Genomic DNA, 13,441 nt, shown 5'->3' on the forward strand with positions numbered 1-13,441 from the left:
AAAAAATTGCTGAATTATTTGAGCACAATCCAAGCATTGACAGAATAATATTTGGAGAGATTAGTGAAAAAAACATCACCCAAGTGACAGGAACATTGAATTTAGACCCTGATATCGCCGGTGAAGGAGAAGTGACAGATCAAAGCTTAGTGGATTTTTTCCCCTCTTGTTGCTTTTTTTATTCTCTGCTGTTCAATCATTCACATACATTTTGTTTTATAGCATTAATTACAGTTGATCAACGTAATTTACCACAGTGTTGTCTCATCAAATCCTCGCTGTACATTAGATCCTAACTGTACCTTGCCTATTCCTTCACCCTATACATGCATCCATTCATCTCTGCTGTCTTAGCATTTTTCTTTTTTCCTCTTCCCTCCTGGGCCCAATCCTGCTCCACTTTCCCTTCCTTATTTGGTCAGTTGTACATGTCCTATTCCAAATTTCTAATTGCAATACACATACTGTCCATTTGTTTGAGGTTGATCCTCCCTTCTCCAAATGCTTACAATATTCATTATCTGTTCATTCTCTTTCTTCTCTCTGCAATTACCCGTCTATTTTCAGAGTAGGAGTCTTTAGCACATTTTTTTAAAAAAATTATTTTTATTTTATATTGGTTTATTTACAGAGTTAGTACATTTTTTTCACACCAGATCTTTCCAATTTCCTGCACCCCCAGCCCCCTAACCCATCAAATTGTGTGACTCCATGTTTAACTCCCTCTGCCCTCTGCCCTTCCTCATCTCTCTGCTTCCACCCTCCCTTCTGCCCTTGGATCCTTCTAAAATAATGGTTTTATACAGTATTTTTCCTTATGGGACTGAGTTAGTTCACTCGGTATAATGCTCTCCAGTCTCTCCCAAATTAGGAGGTAATTTACAAAATCATTGTTCCTGTGTGCTATGTAGTATTCCATTATGTCAATGTATCATAATTCTCAATTCATTCGATTGTGATTTGGTATCTGGGCTGTTTCCATGTTTTTGTGATGGTGAATAATGTTGCTATGAACATTGATATACAAGTCTTCATTTGAGCCTCAGTTCTCATTTTCTTGGAGTATATTCCGAACAGTGGAATAGCTGGGTCATAAAGAATTTCTATGTTCAGCTTTTTTGAGGAAGTACCAAACTGCCTTACAGAGTGATAGTGCCACATAGTAGGAGTCTTATATAGTATTTGTCCTTTTGTGACTACATTCTTACACTCAGCATAATGACTTCTACAATCATCTATGTCGTGCAATATTTCACAAATTCTTCATTACTTTTTAATTGCATGATATTCCATTGTGTGAATGTACAATTTCTCTATCCATCTATCTGTTCATTTGTTGGTAGACACTTAAGCTGCTTCTATATCCTTGCTATTGTGAATAATGTTACATTAGTGTGTGTATAGATAGAGAGAGAGAGAGAGAGAGAGAGAGGTCTAGGTGTCTATCTATCTATCTATCTATCTATCTATCTATCATCTATATCTATTTCTGTTTCAACTCTGATTTCCTTGGGATATACTCTTAGTAGTGGAGAGCTGAGCCAAATGAGATATCTATTTTCACCTACTTGAGAAAACATTAAACTGTCTTCCATAGGCAGAATTCCTATTACTCTCAATGTTACCCATAGTCAGTTATGATCCACACAAATGCATATGCATAGTCAATAAAACACAAATAGACATTCTTCTGGTATTCTCTGCTTCCAATTAAGATCCATCTGACATCAGAAATGACACTATTGACTGATTCTACGGCTTCTTCTAAACTCAGCTTGAACTTGTATCAGTTCTCTATCAATGTACCTTTCTAGCCATTTTTTTTTTATAATCTTCAGCAAGATTTTACTTGCATGTGAAATTAGTGATATTGATTGGCAATTTCCACATTCTATTGGATACCTTTCTTGAGAATAGAAAAAAATATGGACCTTTGTGGTAGCTGTCTTCCTAATTCCATGGCAAAGACTGATGAGCAAGTTCAGTGCTGCTTCTCTTTATTGGAACATGTCAACTGATATCCTATCAATTCCCAGGTCCTTATTTTGTTTTCTAATACTTTCAGGGCAGCTTGAACTTCTTCCTTCATTATCACTGATTCTTGATCAAATGCTACTTTTTTAAACTATTCCATGTTTGCCAATTCTTTTTGGTACAATAACTCTATGTACAGAAATATTCTTTTTGGTTATGAAGGCAACATTCTTTCTTCCTCAGTTTTTATTTTCCAGTGTAATAGATTATACTATTGTCTGATTCAAAGTGGCAAATAAAAGTATAGCCAAAGGCTATAGTTTGGTTTTTAAAAAATTTTTTTATTATTAATTTCAATGAAAATTTACAGAGACTTTGGATTTCCATTCATTCATTGTTGCACTTTTCTCCCTGCCCACCCCTCCCCTGCAGTACAAACATCTCTTTGAAAATAAAAGAAAAAGTCTTTCATTATTCTACCATCCCTCCCCCAAGGTCCACTCCACTATGCAGCCTTCGTTCTGGACTCCTATCATGACAATAATACCTAATCACATATCCCTTTAAAACAGTTTTCTCCCTCATCTGTTTCAATGCAGTATACATTACTTATCCCATCTTTCTAAGTCTACCCTCAACCCCGATGTCAGTCCTGTTTTACAACAGTGACACTATGCAGTATTTGTCCTTTTGTGACTGAGATATTTCACTTAGCATAATGTCCCCCAGGGTTACCCATTTTGAATAATATTGAATGAGTTCCTTGTTTTTCAACGCAGCATGGTATTCCATTGTGTGAATATACCACAGCTTCTCTATCCGTTCGTTTGTTGATGGGCACCTGGGTTGTTTCCAACTCCTTGCTATTGTGAACAAAGCTGTGATAAACGTGGGTGCACATATATATGCTTGGGTGGCAGTTATGATCTCTTTGGGGTACATTCCCAGTAGTGGAATTGCTGGGTCAAATGGTATCTGTATTTGCAACTTTTTGAGAAAGCGCCACACCACCTTCCACAGTGGTTGCACCATTTTACACTTCCACCAACAGTGAATAAAGGTTCCAGTTTCTCCACAACCTCGCCAGCGTTTGTTGCTTGCTGTTCTGTTAAATTTTGCTATTCTGACTGGGATGAAATGATATCTCATAGTTGTTTTTATTTGCATCTCTCTTAGAGCTAGGGATTTTTAACATTTCTTCAAGTGCTTGTTGGCCATCTGAATGTCTTCTTCGATGAAGTATCTCTTCATATCCTGTGCCCATTTTTCAATTGGATTATTTACCTTTATCTTGTAGGCTATAGTTTTTAAGCTTCATCTATCTGTGCTTCAAGTCTCCAACATTTTCTGAAAGAAGGTAATATTATTTGAAAATCTGAACAGTTGACTGGAGGAGATTCATATCTGTGTTAGACAGTCCTGCAGTGACATATCACTCCTGGTAAATCATGAATGTCTTAAGACAAGTTTCATGCCACCCTTTACTATAAATTCACAGTCAATTCAATTCAATGGTCTATTGAGCCTTCATAAATATTTTTTGTGAATAAATTAATCAGCAAAAAACTGTCTATGTAATACTAATAAGGGGACAGAGAAAGAATTTTAAAGTGATTACAAATCTCTCTTACACCAGAAGTTGTGACTATCATATTGGAAGATCAACTAACTAGGGAAAGCAATAAATGAATTTGTGGATTTCCATTCTATATATTTATTCTCAAGGCTAATTTTTCATCAGCTTTGACTTTCCATGAAAGAAAATCATTATCCCAGGTGTCTTTGAGGTGAAGATGAAAATGCATGAAGCAAACACTTTCATTTCTTGCTATTTTCTAATAAAGGCACTGAATATGCAGCCCCAGTCACCCTTCTAGACCATGGTAATGCTCATCTTTGTTCTTATTCCCTTGTTACTTTTCATTTCCTTCAGTTGTTCATGTCTTCTCATCTTTTGTCTGCTATTTGAAAAATGAGTATTATCTTAAGGGAAAAGTCTGCTCAAGGAAATGCACAATCTTTTTGACAAATCAGTCTAATGACTATTTGAAAGGGGCGGAGGTGAAAATGCTGCAACACTTCTGGTCTTTGAGAACACAATGAGGGGGGAAAATCACTAAAGATTCAGACAAGCCTTTGATCAAAATCCATTCACTATATGATCCTACATTACTTCATTTAAAATATATTTTGCGATTCAATTGTTAATAATTTAATTTCTTAATGTTACTTGTAGTGGTTGTGGTTGTTGTTGTTGAGTGACATTAAGTTACTCTGCCTCACAATAACCTTAACCACCTGTACACAACAGAACAAACCTGGCCCGATTCTACATCATTCTACATCATCCTCACAATCTCTGTTATGTTTAAGCTCATTGTTGAAATCATTGTGTCCATCATTCTCATTGAGGAGCTTCCTGTCTTTACTCACTCTACACTTTGCCAAGCATGATGTCTTTCTCCAGAGATTGGTTCCGTGTAATAACATGCTCAAAGTATTTGAGACCAAGCCTTGTCATAAGGAGTACTCTATCTGCCCTTTTCCAGACATGTGTGTTTATTCCTTTGGCAATCTTTGGAGGGTGAAACCAACTTGTTCTCTGGAGGCAAGGATTTTGAAGCTCCGTCTCATATATTTTGGGCATGTTTCCAGGAGGGACCCATGCTTGGAAGGGCAGAGGGACAATGCAGGAGAGGAAGACCTTGGATAAGATGGATTGGCACAGGGTCTGAGGTCATAGGGTCTGGTGTGTCAGAAACAGTGAAATTGGATCAGAATAGGACAGAGTTCAGAGCTTCTACACAAAGGGTGATTCAAAGCACATAACAACAACTATTAAGTTAGAACTGACTCATTGCTAACCTGTCTGTAAGTTTTCAGAGCAGTAAATTACACTGTCCATCTTTCTTCTGTGAAGTAGTTGGTGGATTCAAACTGTGTGCCTTTGAGTTGGCAGCACAACTTCTTACCACTAAACTATCAGAGAAGTCCTTAATATATTCTGTATCCTTTGCCAGCACCACAAATCAAAGGCATAAATTTTTTCTGTCTTCCTTGTCCACTGTCCAATTTTCAGATGCCTATGAAACAATTTAAAATATTGTGGCTTGAGTATGCATACCCATGCTTGTTGCTGCATTATTCACAATAGCAAAGAGATAGTAGCAACCCAAATGCCCAACAACAAATGAATAAAAACTGTGGATATAAAAACTGCAGTACATTTACTCAATGGAATATTATGGAGCACTGAAAAACAATGGACTCATAAAGCATTACACTATATGGGAGAGCCTAGAGAACATTATTCTGAGTGAAATATTTCAGTGACAAAAGGACAAATACTGTATAACATCACTGTTATAAAATAGGATGAACTAGTTTAGGGTGGACAGAGATAGGAAAAGAGTGCACAGGTAGCAAGCACTATAATAGAATAGATGAGGGAAGAACTGTCCAAAAGGAGTGTATGATTAGGCATTACACATATGACAACAATCTGGAACAAAGGGTGCATTGCTGGCTGGACTGGAGGAGGAGGGAGGGGAGGGAAGGAAGAAAATATACAACAAAAAAACAAGGAAAAAAACAAGGAAAAAAATTATAAATTTAAAAACAAAGTTAACTAGGGAGGAGGAAGAAGAAAAAAAGTGCAACAATAATAAATGAAAATTCAACCTTTCTGCAAACTTTCATTAAAATGACAATAAAATCAAGTTTAAAAAATACATTATGGCTTGAGTGTGGCACATAATAGTCTTTAAACTGACATCCTTGCACCAAAAACATCTTTTGCAATTATAGGATTACTAGTAAGATATGTACAAAAGCTTAAAGGGGCTAAGGGGAGACAGAAGGGGGCCTGAGGGCGGGAAGGCCAGAAATCATGAGGTTCCAGAGTTAGGTGGACAGAAGGAAGGGGTGAAAGAATTGGGAAAGTTCTGGGAGGAACCTGAAAAGGTGGGTTAATGGTTGGCATAAATCAATGGTGATCAATTGTATAAAGCACAATGTATGGCAATGATCAAATGAAACACAAAGTGAATAGAAGAATGTATGAAACACAAGGCATATAAATTTTGAATGCAAAGCAATATAAATTTTTTTTAAATAGCAAGAAAAAAACTGAAAAAGAGGTCTTTTAGTAGCAGATTTGCCTATTGTAATCCATCATTTTGTTTCTTGATTGTTTGAACCAGTAGTTCTCATTCTTTAACATAATCTGAGAACTTTGTCAAATACAGATTACTAGGGTCCACTCCCAGAGTTTCCAATTCAGAAGATTTAGAGAATGAGCACTGGTGGCCTCATGGTAATAGTCTGCGCCACAATCCCAAAGGAATGCGGTTTAAATCCACCAGCTGCTCCTGGAGGAGAAAGATGGGCGATATCCTCTCATGTGGTGAACGGCCTCTGAAAATTCTCTGAAGAGTCAGCTATAGGTCAGTTCGGACTCGACCATACACAACAACAGGGTCCACTCCCAGAGTTTCTGATTCAGAAGATTTGGGGCAACAGCCAAGGCAATGTATTTCTGACAAGTTTCTGGTTGATTCTGTATGTATGATCTAAATTCTGATTTAAACTGTTTTAATGCAAATTTGACTCCCCTATCCATCCTTTTCCAACTCTGGTCCATTCTCAGAATAGCTCATGTAGTTCTAGACTATTCATCACCTGGTAAAATATTTAATACATAGTCATTTGTAGTTGAAATGTCAATTAAAGATTAAAATATACCTGACTCAAGCCATGACATTTTCAATTACTTCATATGCTTGTGAAAGTTGGACAATGAATAAAGAAGAATGAAGAAGAATCACTACCTTTGAATTGAGACATTGGTGAAGAAAATTGAATATTCCAACGACTACCAAGAGAACATGTAAATCTCAGAAAAATGCATAAAGAATGTTATTTATAGCAAGACTTTATCTCAAGTGCTATCATATTTGAGATTTTGGGGCATAATATTCTGAGAAAGTAACCTCTGGAGAAATACATTGTACCTGGAAAAGTGGAGGAATCAGTGAAGAAAAGGAATCCCTTTATGAGAAAGAACAACTATTAACACACACACAGTGGAAAGAAATATAAATTAGATATTGTCATCATCGTTAAGTGCCATTGAGTCGCAGGTGACACATAGTTCATTCTAAATGGGATAAATTTGCATGATTAAATTTTTAATTTTCTTGTAGCCACAGGTAATTTTGTCGCTGTTGTTGTTGAGTGCCTTTGAGTTGAGCACAACTCATAGTGACCCTATGAAAGGTCTGAAGTCCCTCTACAACTATTGACATTTATCAAAGTTCATAGTTTCTGCAGGCAAGTTGTTTAGGAAGTGTGGTAGCCACAGGTAATTTTACTAAACCATTATATATCAGAATTACATATATACTATACAGGAAGTAAACTTGGAAAAGGATCACTAAATTATGCCTTCTCAGCTAAGCAAAATACCTTACTATGTTTTTCTATCCAAAGTGGTTTAATATTGGTGTAGGAAGAAGGAAGTTTAGTGAAAGGAAAAAATGTTAGAATCTCTGGAGTAAGAGGACTCAAGTAAGTAATGCCGAAAAACAAGGTCTTTCAGGGAAAAATCTTAGGTGAGGGTTAAGAATGAAAGGTAAAGGGAAAATGAGAAGAAAAAAGTAAATTGTCACACCATCAACAAACAACAACAAAGTCTTTTTTTCACATCAAAGAGAAATTTTTTAAATTGTAAACTTTTCATAATTGCCTACAAGTACAGCTTCTCAGTTTGAAGTCCTCAAACATGTATCTTATCCTGTCCCTTTGAAGCTTCTAAATTAGAGAATCTGGTAGTTCCTCTCACCAGTCTACGGGTTACTTAAGATCAAGCTCTACTTCCTAAACTCATTCATGTTTATACGTTCTATCACACTGAATCATCTTTGAATTGAGGTGTTGAAGAAGAGTATTGAATATCCATGGACTGCCAAAAGAACAAAGAGACATGTTTTGGAAAAAGTACAACCGGAATGGTCCTTGGAAGCAAAAATAGTCAAGCTTCTTTTTCATATACTGTGGGCCTATTGCTGGGAGATGTTACTCCTTAGAAAGGGAATCATGCTTAGAAAGGTGGAAGAGAAGACCCTTAACGATGTGGATTGATATAGTGACTGCAGCATTCGGCTCAAATGTGTCAGAGATGATGAGGATGACACAGGATAAGACAGGATTCAGATGTGTTGTTTGTAGGGTTGCTCTGAGTCATACCTGACTCGCTGGCACATAAAAACAAAAACAACATCACAATACACAATACACAACATATGTAATAGTTTTTATTGAATAAAGAAACAAATCAATTTGTGATAATCAAAGAGAAAATGTTCAAAACCTAAAAGAGAAAATTTCTCTTTGCCCCACTGTAGTAGAGTAGGTAATATATTGGACAGAGAAGCTCTTAACAACTAAGGTTTAGACCTTTTGATGTTACCAATAGGTAGAGTGATTGTTGACAGCTTGATAGGCTGTGCATTGTAATATTTCAGAGATACCATCTACATAAATGGCAGTGTGACTGACAACCTTCAGAGTTGTATGGTTTCCACCTGCCCAAATGGATGCAGAGGTTCTGTAGTATAGAAAAGAAGAGGAAGTACATCAATGGGTTAAGGTTAAACTACAAAGAAAGATCATAGTGTGGAGATTAAGAAAGACTTTCGAGTAAGACAACTTCTGACTGCTTTTCTCTTTGTGTGCAGTGTGTAACAACATCTAATTTCTCTCATCTCTTTCTCTTTTATAATGAGGATTAAATAAGACACAATTCATTGCCTGTAAAATGTCTAGTTTAGGTCTATTTCAATTGCCTTGTCTTTCTTTCTTCATGACCTGAACCTCCTTTTGATCTCTGATAACTAAGAGAATGTTAGCTCCAGTTTGTTTTTTCTGGTAATGGATCTGACCTTTGCCCAATTAGTCTAGACTCTTCCAAATTCTCTCCTGCTGTAATATGTGATAATTTTGGTCTCTGAGAAGTATGGAAGGTCAGTGTGCTATCCAATACTTAATAGCTGGCTGTCTAAGAAAAAAGAAGAGTGCTGATTTACAGTGCTTGACCAAGCATCCCAAATTAAAGTTGTTGTTGTTGCTGTTGTTGTTGTTGTTTTTATGTGCTGTCAAGTCACCTTAGACTCATAGTGACCTTAGGTACAGCAGCCCTAAACCCTGCTCTATTCTATGCCAATCTTATTGTTGCCAACACACCTATGCCCATTACCCCAGTCACTGAATCAATCCATCTCATCAAGAGTCTTCCTCTCTTGCACTGTCCCTCCTCCCTCCCAAACATGATGTTCCTCTCCAAGGACTGGTCCCTCCTTGCAGTATGCCCAAAGTATGTGAGATGAAACTTCAGAATCCTTGCCTCCAAGGAGCAGCCCAGTTTCACCCTCTCCAGAACAAACCTGTTCTCCTAGCAGTGCTAGGATTAGCCATGTTAAATTGCTGGCAAAGAAATTCAAAGGAAAAACCATAATTGTCTTTGGAGCTAAATTCAGCCCAATACTACAAGGTGACTAATGGTATCCACCACTCCTACCACTATGCCTTATTCCTTTCTCTCTAGTTTTCTGTCTTCTTTTTCTGACTGTCTTCCACAATTGCCTCTTTTCTCTTACCTATTTATCTATCAGTTGTTGGGACTTGCCAACGTTGATCAGAAATTCTATCAATTTTGTTTAGCCTTGCTGCTGACTCCATAATTTAAACTTTTGATCTTTCTAATTAACACTCACCATAAAAAAAAAGAGTAACACACACACACACACACACACACACACACACACACACACACACGATTCAAGGCGTTAAGATTTGACTCTGAGACTTCACCTGAAACTTGGTAGAAATAAAATTCAAAGCCACTTTGGCCACTAAATTTGTATCTAGGATGAGCCAATAATTGTCATTTCAATGTCTCCTATTATAACAAAGGGATTATAAAATTTTCTATGAGCTATGAGAGAATGGGAATGGTAGAAGAAAAGATACCTGAGATGGATTTAGCTTTGCAAGCCTCAGGCTGTACTCAGATCTTCAATTTAAAGTTTTATATGAGTATTCAATCTCATTGAATTGTGGATGAAGTCGAAATGTCTCCTGTGAATAGATTATCTCCAGAACAAATATTGGGCCATACCACAATCTGAAAGAATTTTCCTCCCACAAAATTCACTACATTTTTCAAAACCTTTTATAATGGGCCCCACTACTCAGAATCTTCTCTCACCTCTACCCCATCTTCAGCCCCAGCAACCATTATTCAAGAGAATAATACAATACATAAGCATATCGAGTTAAGTGAGTCTTTGCCAAAATGTGGGAGGCAGGGGCCTCTGAGAGTTGTGCTACACAAAGGGCATTGTGGAATAGGTTCCAACTCAAGGCCTCCTTTCAATGGTTTGAGAATTAATAATCAGGTATATTCAGGAGAGAACAAGGTAACTCCATAGCTGCAGACCAATAAATAATAATGTGCTTTCAGGAAGATTGCTGAAGTGCATTTAGACATTTTCTGCCTAGTTTCAGAGACAGAGAGGCATGCTTAATATGGAGCTCATCTTACTCTTAGATATGAATTGTATAATTCAATTCTCTAGAGTCTAATGCAGAGCAATTGCTTCATATTAGTGCAGTTTCATTACATGCTCTATGCTTTAAATGTTCACCTCTCTGTTTGGGTGCTTTTAGCTCCTAACAAGAACACTTTGAAATAGAGGCATTATTGTAAAAACAACCTTGGATTTAAACTTTTAGGTGGATAATAAATCAAGGTATGGAACTATCTCTTTAAAAAGTCACTGAAATCTAAGGGAGGTCACTGTGATAAAACACTCTGTTTCAAAACAATTTTGCTTTATGTAATATATCTTCTCCATTTTCCTTACCCTGTGTTTATTATTGGATTTAAAAAATTTGAATTGTCCTATAGGCTGTTGCTGCCTGATTTTAAAAAGATAGTAAATAGGATGATTACTTTGCAGGTGTTGCCTGTTTTTAAAAAAAAAGGCCACATGCAATAAAATACAACCTTACAGAACAATTAGGAAGTAATTCTTTTCATTAGAAAAAGAATTGTTCTGTTACAAAAGGCTTTGTGCATGCTTTTTAAAGTACGGTATTTCAAAAACACAATTCAAATGTTACAAATTTGATACGAGAAGGAAGAATAAAGAAAAAAACTGAAAACTAATAGTAAAGTCACTATTTTGGGGTGAAGATAATAAATGTCACTATCAGTAATGGCACTACAATCACAAATCAGGTTATTACTTTTCAAGACCTTCTAGTCAGGGCCACTGACGCCCTCATGGTTCTTAAGCAACCATTGAAATACAACAGGTTCAGACTGCCTGTCAGTGAAGGTTTGGCTAGGTCCTCTAGCCTTAGGCCAAAAAGTAGATAGACATCTTGTGTACAGTCTGGGCATCTTGATGTTTTGTTCAATTCACTAATTCCAGACACTGGATAAAACTCAGCCGTAAAAGGACTAATTGGATCTAACAATGACTTTTCTGTGCTCCTAGCTCCTATTCTCTTCTCATCACATTCAATATAGGGAATTGCTTTAGAGGTGAAGGAAAATCAGACAGAGGTAGCTGTCTATAGTTGTGTTTGCTATTGTGTGCCATCGAGTCAGAACTAACCCATAGCTGGCCCTCCTGCAATTTTCCAGAGGAAGTTGATCACATGGAAGGAGAATGCCCACCCTTCTTCTGAAGAGTGGGTGGATTCAAACCACATGCCTTTGGGATTGCAGGACAGCTTCTTATCACATCTATTTCTGTCTGTGTTATTTGTCTGTTCTCTTACGTGCACGACATTACTTGTCCAATTTTTTTCCCAATGTATATATCTGAGAGGCTGGGCTCTATGAGGAGAAGTGTGGCGTTAGGATTGGTGGAAGATCTATCAGCAATCTGTGTTATGCAGATAACACAACCTTGCTTGCTGAAACTGAGGAGGACCTCATGCACTTACTGCAGAGGGTCAAGGACTGTAGCCTTCAGTATGGACTGAGGCTCAGTGTCAAGAAGACAAAGATTCTCACCACTGGACCAATTGGTAGCATCAGGATGGATGGTGAAGAGTTTGAGATTGTTCACAGCTTCAGTTTGCTTGGCTCCATAGTCAACACTCTTGGCACCATCAGCCAGGAAATCAAAAAACGTATTGCGATGGGAAAGTCTGCTGTTAGGGACCCCTCTAAAATACTCAAGAGCAACGGTGTCTCTTTGGAGACAAAGGTGTGCCTGATACAGGTCATGGTCTTTGCAATCACTTGTTATGCATCAGAGAGTTGGACAATGACTAGGGAGGACAGAAGGCGAATTGACACCTTTGAGCTGTGGTGCGGGAGAAGAGTATTGAATGTACCATGGACTGCCAAGAAAACAAACAGATTCAGCCTAGAGAGGGTTAAACCAGGCTACTCCTTGGGGGCAAAGATTCTGGGGCTTCGCCTGACATACTTTGGACATATTGCTAGGAGAGACAGGTCTTTGGAGAGAGACATCATGCTGGGTAGAGTGGAGGGACAGCACAGGAGGAGAAGACCCTCTATGAGGTCGAATGATTCAGTGACCGGGGTAATCGGGATGGGTGTGTCAGAGGCAATGAGACTGGCACAGGATAGAGCAGGGTTTAGGGTTATTATGCACAGGGTCGCTATGAGTCGCAAAAGACTCGATGGCACATAACAACAACAACAACAACAATACTATGATGTTGTTATGTACCGTCCAATTCAAACCAACCTACATCTGACCTTTCAGCAGATTATCAGAGGTAGTAATCATTTGTGAAGAGAGCAAAAGGTCATTACAAAGACAGAAAAGAAATAAAGTGAAATAGATATAAGAAGAGACTCTGAAAATTGCACTAGAGCAGCAAGATGCCAAGACAAAGGAAAAACATGCCAACGTGACAAAGCAGAACAGAAGATTTCAAAAGGCAGTATGAGAAGACAAAGTAGAGTATTATAATGGAGTGTGCAGAGAGCTGAGATACCATCTCACTCTAGTAGCTGTGGCAAAGTTTAACAGGACAGCAAGTAAAACATGTTGGAGAGGATGTGGCAAGATAGGAACTCTTCTACATTGTTAGTGGGATTGTAAAACAGTGCAACCACTCTGAAAATCAGTTTTATGCTTCCTCCAAAAGGTGAACATAGAATTTCCATATGACCCAGCTATTCCACTGCTTGGAATATACCCAGAGACAATGAGAACTGAGACACAAATGGAGATTTGTATACATCAATGTTCATAGCAGCATTATTCACCATCACAAGAAACACGGAAACAGCCCAAATGTCCAAACACAATGGGATGGATTGAGAAATTATGGTACATGATCGAATACTACACAGCATGCAGGAATAATGATTTTGTAAATCCCTACCTAACTTGAGAGGGACTGGAAAGAATTA

This window comes from Elephantulus edwardii, unplaced genomic scaffold (genome assembly GCF_000299155.1).
Source record: "Elephantulus edwardii isolate Elephantulus edwardi_28Jun2011 unplaced genomic scaffold, EleEdw1.0 scaffold00010, whole genome shotgun sequence".
In the NCBI taxonomy this organism is placed as follows: domain Eukaryota; kingdom Metazoa; phylum Chordata; class Mammalia; order Macroscelidea; family Macroscelididae; genus Elephantulus; species Elephantulus edwardii.